The sequence below is a fragment of the Rhinopithecus roxellana genome, chromosome 14 (genome assembly GCF_007565055.1).
Source record: "Rhinopithecus roxellana isolate Shanxi Qingling chromosome 14, ASM756505v1, whole genome shotgun sequence".
Taxonomy (NCBI): domain Eukaryota; kingdom Metazoa; phylum Chordata; class Mammalia; order Primates; family Cercopithecidae; genus Rhinopithecus; species Rhinopithecus roxellana.
This window is the reverse complement of record NC_044562.1, coordinates 90,998,797-91,006,804: the sequence shown is the minus strand read 5'-3', so window position 1 is coordinate 91,006,804 and position 8,008 is coordinate 90,998,797. Positions and strand designations below refer to the sequence as shown.

At 47.4% G+C, this 8,008-nt stretch overlaps 1 pseudogene; it reads left to right on the top strand.

Annotated features, from left to right (window-relative positions):
* The first annotated feature begins 376 nt into the window (after positions 1-376).
* LOC104653592 lies at positions 377-2,989 on the top strand (annotated as a pseudogene).
* The last annotated feature ends 5,019 nt before the right edge of the window (positions 2,990-8,008 follow it).

Genomic DNA, 8,008 nt, shown 5'->3' with positions numbered 1-8,008 from the left:
CATGCTAATAGAAAAACAGAGCAGGCCAGGAGCAGTGGCTCATGCCTGTAATCCCAGCACTTTCGGAGGCCGAGGCAAGTGAATCACCGGAGGTCGGGAGTTCGAGACCAGCCTGACCAACATGGAGAAACCCAGTCTCTACTAAAAATACAAAATTAGCCAGGCGTGGTGGCACATGCCTGTAGTCCCAGCTACTTGGGAGGCTGAGGCAAGAGAATCGCTTGAACCCGGGAGGCACAGGTTGCAGTGAGCCGAGATCGCACCATTGCACTCCAGCCTGGGCGACGAGCGAAACTCCATCTCAAAAACAACAACAACAACAAAGCCTTCAGCCAAGCCTGATCTGTCCTCTCACTCTACCCCCAGCCGGGGGAGTATGAACCTCACCACCTGCTTCCCCACCAACTACCGGTCCCTTGGTTCTGTCCAGGTGCCTAGCTACCGCACCCACCAGTCAGAAGTGTGGCCAGCGTCTATGCAGGCACTGGGGGTTCTGGTTCCTGGATCTCTACGTCCCACTCCACCAGCTTCCGGGGTGGCTTGGGGTCCAGGTGAGAGGTGACAACATGCTAACAGCCCTCTCTCGGTGCCTCCTCTGCCTTGGCGTCCACTCTGGTGGTGATTGAGGAGCCCTTAAGCCTGCCACGGCACTGCGGGAGCCCCTCTCTGGGCTGGCCGAGACTGGAGAGGGCCGAGGCTGGAGAGGCCGACGCTGGCCGAGGCTCCCTCTGCTTGTGGGGAGGTGTGGAGGGAGAGGCGCAGGCAGGAACCGAGGCTGCCCGCAGTGCTCACAGGCCAGCGTGAGTTCCAGCAGGTGCGGGTGTGGGCTCCACAGGCCCAGCACTCAGAGCTGCCAGCCAGAACTGCTGACCCAGGGCAGTGAGGGGCTTAGCACCCAGGCCAGCAGCTGCAGTGGGTGCATCAGGTCCCCCAGGCCAGCCCTGTGTTTGAGTTCTCGCCGGGCCTCAGCTGCCTCCCCACGGGGCAGGGCTCAGGACCTGCAGCCTGCCATGCCTGAATCCTCCAACCCACGGTGGGCTCTCACGTCGCCCAGGCCTCCCTGACGAGCACTGCCCCCTGCTCTGCCGCGCTGTGTCCCATCAACTGCCCGAGGGCTGAGGTGGACGGGTGCATGGTGCGGGACTGGCAGGCAACTCTGCCCACGGACCCTGTGCAAGATCCACTAGGTGAAACCAGCTGGGCTCCTGAGTCTAGTGGGGACTTGGAGAACTTTTATGTCTAGCTAAGGGATTGTAAATACACCAATCAGCACTCTGTGTCTAGCTCAGGGTTTGTAAATACACCAATCAGTACTCTGTGTCTAGCTCAAGGTTTGTAAATACACCAATGAGTACTTTGTATCTAGCTAACCTAGTGGGGACTTGGAGAACTTTTATGTCTAGCTAGAGGATTGTAAATGCACCAATCAGCACTCTGTCAAAACGGACCAATCAGTTCACTGTAAAATGGACCAATCAGCTCTCTATAAAATGAACCAATCAGCTCTCTGTAAAATGGACCAATCAGCAGGATGTGGGTGGGGCCAGATAAGGGAATAAAAGCAGGCTGCCCGGACCAGCCAGTAGCAACCCCCTTGTGTTCCTTTAGTAACTGTGGAAGCTTTGTTCTTGCATGCTTTGTAATAAATGCTGTCGTTGCTCACTCTTTGGGTCCATCCTGCCTTTTTGAGCTGTAACGCTCACCGTGAAGGTCTGCAGCATCACCCCTGTCAGCGAGACCACAAACCCGCCAGAAAGAAGTAGTTCCAAACACATCTGAATGTCTGAAAAAACAAACTCCAGACATACCGTCTTTAAGAACTGTAACACTCACACGAGGGTCTGTGGCTTCATTCTTGAAGGCAAGGAGACCAAGAACCTACCAATTCCAGACACATAGGGATGTGGCTGCAGGGATGGTTGAGGGTCTGGCAGGAATGGGAGGCATCCAGAATGAGAAGGAGACCATGCAAAGCTTAAATGAGCACCTGGCCTTTCTCTACCTGTACAGAGTGAGGAACCTGGAGACAGAAAACTGGAAGCTGAAGAGCAAAATCTGGGAGCACCTGGAGGAGAAGCTACCATAGGTCAGAGACTGGGGCCACTACCTCAAGACCATCGAGGACCTGAGGACTCAGATCATCATGAATACTGTGGACAATGCCCACATCATTCTGCAGATCGACAATGCGTGTCTTGCTCCTGATGACTTTAGAGTCAAGTATGAGACAGCTGGTCATGTGCTCCATGGGCTCCACAAGGTCATTGATGACATCAGTGTCACTCAGCTGCAGCTGGAGACAGAGATCAAGGCTCTCAAGGAGGAGCTGCTCTTCCTGAAGAAGAACCATGAAGAGGAAGGAAAAGGCCTACAAGCCCAGATTGCCAGCTCTGTTGACCGTGGCAGTAGATACCCTCAAATCTCAGGCCCTTGCCAAGGTCATGGCGGACATGCAGGCCCAATACAATGAGCCGACTCAGAAGAAGTGAGAGAAGCTAGACAAAGTACTGGTCTCAAAAGACTGGAGAGCACCACAGTGGTCACCACGCAGTCCGCTGAGGTTGGAGCTGCTGTGATGATGCTCACGGAGCTGACACATACAGTCCAGTCCTTGGGTATCAACCTGGACTGGATGAAAAATCTGAAGGCCAACTTGGAGAACAGCCTGAAGCAGGTGGAGGCCTGCTACACTCTGCAGATGGAACAGTTCAATGGGATCTTGCTGCACCTGGAGTCAGAGCTGGCACAGACCTGGGCAGAGGGATAGGACCAGGCCCAGGAGTACCAGGCCCTGCTGAACATCAAGGTCAAGCTGGAGGCTGAGATCGCCACCTACTGCTGCCTGCTGGAAGATGGCGAGGACTTCAATTTTGGTGATGCCCTGGACAGCAGCAGCTCCATGCAAACCATCCAAAAGACCCCCACTTGCCCGATAGTGGATGGCAAAGTGACGTCTGAGACTGATGACACCAAAGTTCTGAGACACTAAGCCCCAGAAGCAGGGTGCCCTTTGGGGAACAGGAGGGCAATAAAAAGTTCAGAGGTCAAGAAAAAAAAGCACATAGTCGGTGTTTGCACTTAGCACATTTTAGTCCTTAGAAGAGCCCAAGTAACACGTCGTTATTTAGGGCATGAAAATGTTCCAGTACACTCTCAAAGTGACAGATGTACTGTCCTACGTGCGTGCACTCATATCCTCCCAAAGCACACACCTTCCTCCCCTTCTCTCGAATGTTTTCAGGTGTCTATGAGTCAGATCATAAGCTCTTAGGCCAAACCCAACTCGGTTGCCCCTCTTTTTTCCTTTTGTGTTATATTTAGTACTTATAATCCTTCCCAAACACCCAGAGGCCACCCAGGTGTAGGATATGTCTGACTGTGGTAGTTGTCCTTGAAAACATCACCTATACCTCCCCCAGCATGACCCCCACACTCCCACAGATCTTCATGGCTCATTTTCTCCACTCCAGCCAGAACAGTCAAGCAGAAGCCTCACCTAATTTATAAATGACTACATTCTGCAAAAACCTGTCTGGAATCAGAAAACAACCTTGGGTGTGATTTGAGTGTGAAAACCACTATACTCACTTGTTTGTTAAAAAAAGTTATGATGTGTTAATCTTTTCAATTTTAAATGAAGGAAAACAGGTGGGAAGGAAACCTCATACAGTATTATATCATCTTCTTTTGCTACTGTGCTTTGATGCAGAAGTTAGTAGACTTGTAGAGTCTGAAATAGAAGAGATCTTAAGGTCAAGTTGATTTAAGCCCCTAGCCCATAATTAAAACGTCATCTGTACTTGTGAGAAGAGAATAGGCTTGGAAGCAGGACAATCTGGGTTGGCCTTGTCATTTCCTGGTCACAGACCTTAAACAAGTTACTTAACCTCCCAGACTCTCAATTCCCTCAGATAAAAAAACGAAGAAAATAGTGTGAAGGGTTATTGTGAAGACTTGAGCTAGTATATTTAAAATATTTAACAATGTGCCTAGCACTAAATAAATGATAGCTATGATTTTTACTTATTTAATTCCTACATAGTTCACAAATGATCACCCAGCTTCCTTAACTCCTCTTCAGAGATGAGGAACTCCTTGCTTCCCTAGTTAGTCCATTCCATCTTTGGAAAATTCTCCAAGAGTTACAGAGTACATTCTTATTGCTGGGATTGCTAGCTGTCTAAGAAGAAAGAGGCTTGGGGTAGGCGATAGCAAGGGCTCTGTTGATAACTGACAGAGGAGGCTTTGGATTCAGATAGACTGGAAGATAAAATAAAATTTAGTCTCAAATCAGGTCAATATGTTCTCATTAGCCCTCCGACACATCCCCTGAAGCCCCCTAGGCTTGTTCACAGAAGACCTAAAGAATGTGACTAATTGCTGGCAAAAGAGTGGGAGGTTGGGATGGTGAACACTTTGGAGCCTCCAATATCTGAACAATGTATATAAACCTGTAATTAATGAAAATTAGAAGTAAACATGGAGTGTCTTAGCTTGGGTTCCTCAAAAAGCAAAGTGGGAAACAAAGATGTCTCTATGAATACTTTACTGAGGAGTGAATCCAGGAGGCAGTAGTCATAGCAAGGTGACACAAAACCTGGAAGAATGGAAAGTCAAGTCAAGGGTAAATACCTGAGACTGGGTAATTTATAAAGAAAAGAGGTTTCATTGACTCATGATTCTGCAAGATATACAGGTAATATGGCTGGGGAGTCCTCAGGAAACTTTCAATAATGGCAAAAGGTGAAGATGAAGCAGGTACATCTTAGATGGCCAGAGTAGAAGGAAGAGAATGAAGGGGAGGGGCTACACACTTTTACACAGGCAGATCTTGTGAGAACTCACTATCACAAGAACAGCAAGGGGGAAATCGGCCCCACGATCCAATCACCTCCCACCAGGCCCCTCCTCCAACACTGGGGATTACAATTTGACATGAGATTTGGGCAGGGACATAGATCCAAACCGTATCACCAACTATTACTGCAACAATACTACGTAACAAACAACCCCAAATTTTAAAAGCTTACAAAACAAATGTCAGTTTTTCACTCCTGGGTCTGTAGGTCAGCTGACCATGCTCCATTCCAGTCTGTGAGTGGGTTGGGTTCAATTCTACTCCATATGTATCTTCTCCTTGGACCAGAAACTTCCTGGTCCATGCTTTCTCATGGGGAATGGCAGAAACATGAGACCAAGTCAAACAACACAGACATTTACAGCTTCTGCTTGCATCCCATGCACTCACATTCCATAGGCCAAAGTAAGTCATATAGCCAAACCCAAAGTCAAGGAGGCAGAGATAAAATCTCTATCTCTTCTACTGGGAGGTACTAAAAATAAAAACACTTGACAATAAGTTTCAATGTATAATTCTATTACAGGGAGGGAGTGAAGATTGAAAGTCATAATCAAATCTGCCAAGCATATATGGGCACCAACTGTGTTTCTGAAGAATATACACAAAGGTATCAGCTCAGAAGCCCCAGAGCAGGTGAGCAGCATTCAGAGGGCATCTGAGATGAGGTACTGTCAGGTTGAAACTGCAAACTGCTTGCCTCAACAGAAGGAGGAAAAAGACAGGCAAGGTTGAGATTTGCAGTGATACATGAGAGATGTCCAAGGCATATAGTCAACTCTGATGTCAATTAGAGTCTTATAACATGACAAAGATAATTACTTCATCCTACTATGTAAGAAGAAAGTGCCACTTCTACTGGAAGTTGACTCTCCTGCCTTTCCTGTATAGGTGGAAGGGAAATAGGCAGTATAAATTAAAGCAAGGAATCATCATTTCCCCACACTGCTCTTTTAGGAAGTTTGGAAGTGGAGTTAAGAAGAAGCTTCTGTCCCTTTTATAAGCAATGAGTTGTTAACCAAGGCCCTGATATTAGATAGGGGAATACCATGTACCCATTAGTAGACCAGGCCTGTCTCCCTAACACTTTGACCTGGGGTGAGGAATTTAAGGACAATACACCCCATTGCCATATTTTAAACAGATGACGCCTCTTGAGCCCAACCAAAACCCTTTATTCTTGCTTTCAACATACATCTCTTGCCATTTTGGAATGAAAGAGAGAGGGGCTTCAACTGTCTTAAATTAGTTCTTCTGAGAATTCAAGTAATTGGTCCTTATTCTATACCTCTGGGCCTCATAAAATGAAACTCATTTATCTCTCTTCTACTCAGAAATCTTTCAAGACTGAAAACAAACTAACAAACATTATATCCAAGTGTCTTGTTGATAGTATGTCAAACATATGGTGTTTGACATCACATGTTTGACATACTAATTTGTGATGTTTGACATCACAACTGCACAACAACTAACTGAATTTTTTTGTTTGTTTGAACAGAAACGACGTTAGATTTGTGTATCTTTCTGTGGGTTGATTCAACATGAGAATGGATTCAAAAATACACATTCCTTCACAGTGCCTGATTTTAACATCATATCAAGGAAAGGGACACTGAAGAAGGTAATAAAGATAGTCTTGAATCACTGACACCAACCCTTCCCCATAGCCTGGCAGCAGCAGAGAGAAAATGTGTGTGCTTGGAGGAGAAAGAGTGCAGTGATTGTGGGACTTCACGTTGGAACTCAGTGCTGTCCTGCCACAGCAGAAAGCAACACAGGGCAGAATTCAACCAGAACCTGTCCGGAGCCATGAGGCCCGGAATTAGCCGACCTCTGTTGCTTGATCTCCGCAAAGCGGAGACAAGAGGGCGCATTCCCGGGTTCTTTATTTATAAACCCTTCCCGCGCGCGCCCAAAGTTTCTCCCGCGCGCGCCTAAGTTTCTCCCGCGCGCGCCTAAGTTTCTCCCGCGCGCGCCAAAACTGTTCCCGCGCGCCAACCTTTCCCGCGCGCGCCAACCTTTCCCGCGCGCGCGCAAACATTTTCCCGCCCAGGAAGATATGCAGCCCAGGGCGCAGGTGCGATCCCGCGCCCGGGAAAAGTACAAACCCACGGCGCATGCGCGATTGTAATTTGAGAAGATCCGGCCCCTATCACCGCCCTGGCCCAACCTCTTCCCCTGCCAGCCTATATAAGGCATGACCCTACACTCAATAAACGAGACTTGATCAGGCTGTTTGTCTTGTCTCCATTTCTTGTGTTTTCTTGTCTCCTCCATTCCCACTCCCCCTTCCAGGGCCCGTTCGACTGTCCTGCAGGTCGGGACACCTGGCGCCCGAACAGGGACCTGGACACGAGGGAAAAAGTGAGGAAGAAGGCACTAAAGTCGGCCGAAAGTGAAAGTGGAAAGAAATTCCTCCGGACGTCGCGGGAGCCTGCCGCGTTGGAACCAGAGGTGAGTAATAGTGTCTGATTATGGGACAAGAATTAAGCCAGCATCAAATTTATGTAGGGCAATTAAAAGAGGCTTTAAAAACACGAGGAGTAAAGGTTAAAAGTAATGATTTGTTTAAGTTTTTTGATTTTGTAAAAGAAACCTGCCCTTGGTTTCCACAAGAAGGGACCATTGACGTAAAGAGGTGGCGTAGAGTGGGAGACTGTTTTCAAGATTACTATAGTACTTTTGGACCAGAAAAGGTTCCGGTGACAGCTTTTTCTTATTGGAATCTAATCAGAGATATAATAGATAAAAAGGAAAAAGAAAAAGATCCTGAGGTAATGGCAGTGGTTACTCAGACTGAGGAAATATTAAGAGGCAGCTCCCAAACCGACCTCGAAAAACCCATACCTAATAAAGAAATAGACCTTATATCGCTACAAAGTGACGAGGAAGAGGCTGGGGTCCCCTCAATGACAAATATAGAAACATCAAATAAGGAAAAGTTCAAAAAATACCCAGTTTTACCTACAACTAATGAAAGCAAAAGTAAAAATAACCTTAACTGTTCAGAAGTAAACTGGGATAATTTAGAGGAAGGGGCAGCAAAATATTATAATTCTGACTGGCCACAAACTCTTACTTATCCCCCTCCCTATAATAAGGCTTCTGCCCCCGCAGTTATGGCAGTAATAGACCCAAAAGAGGAGC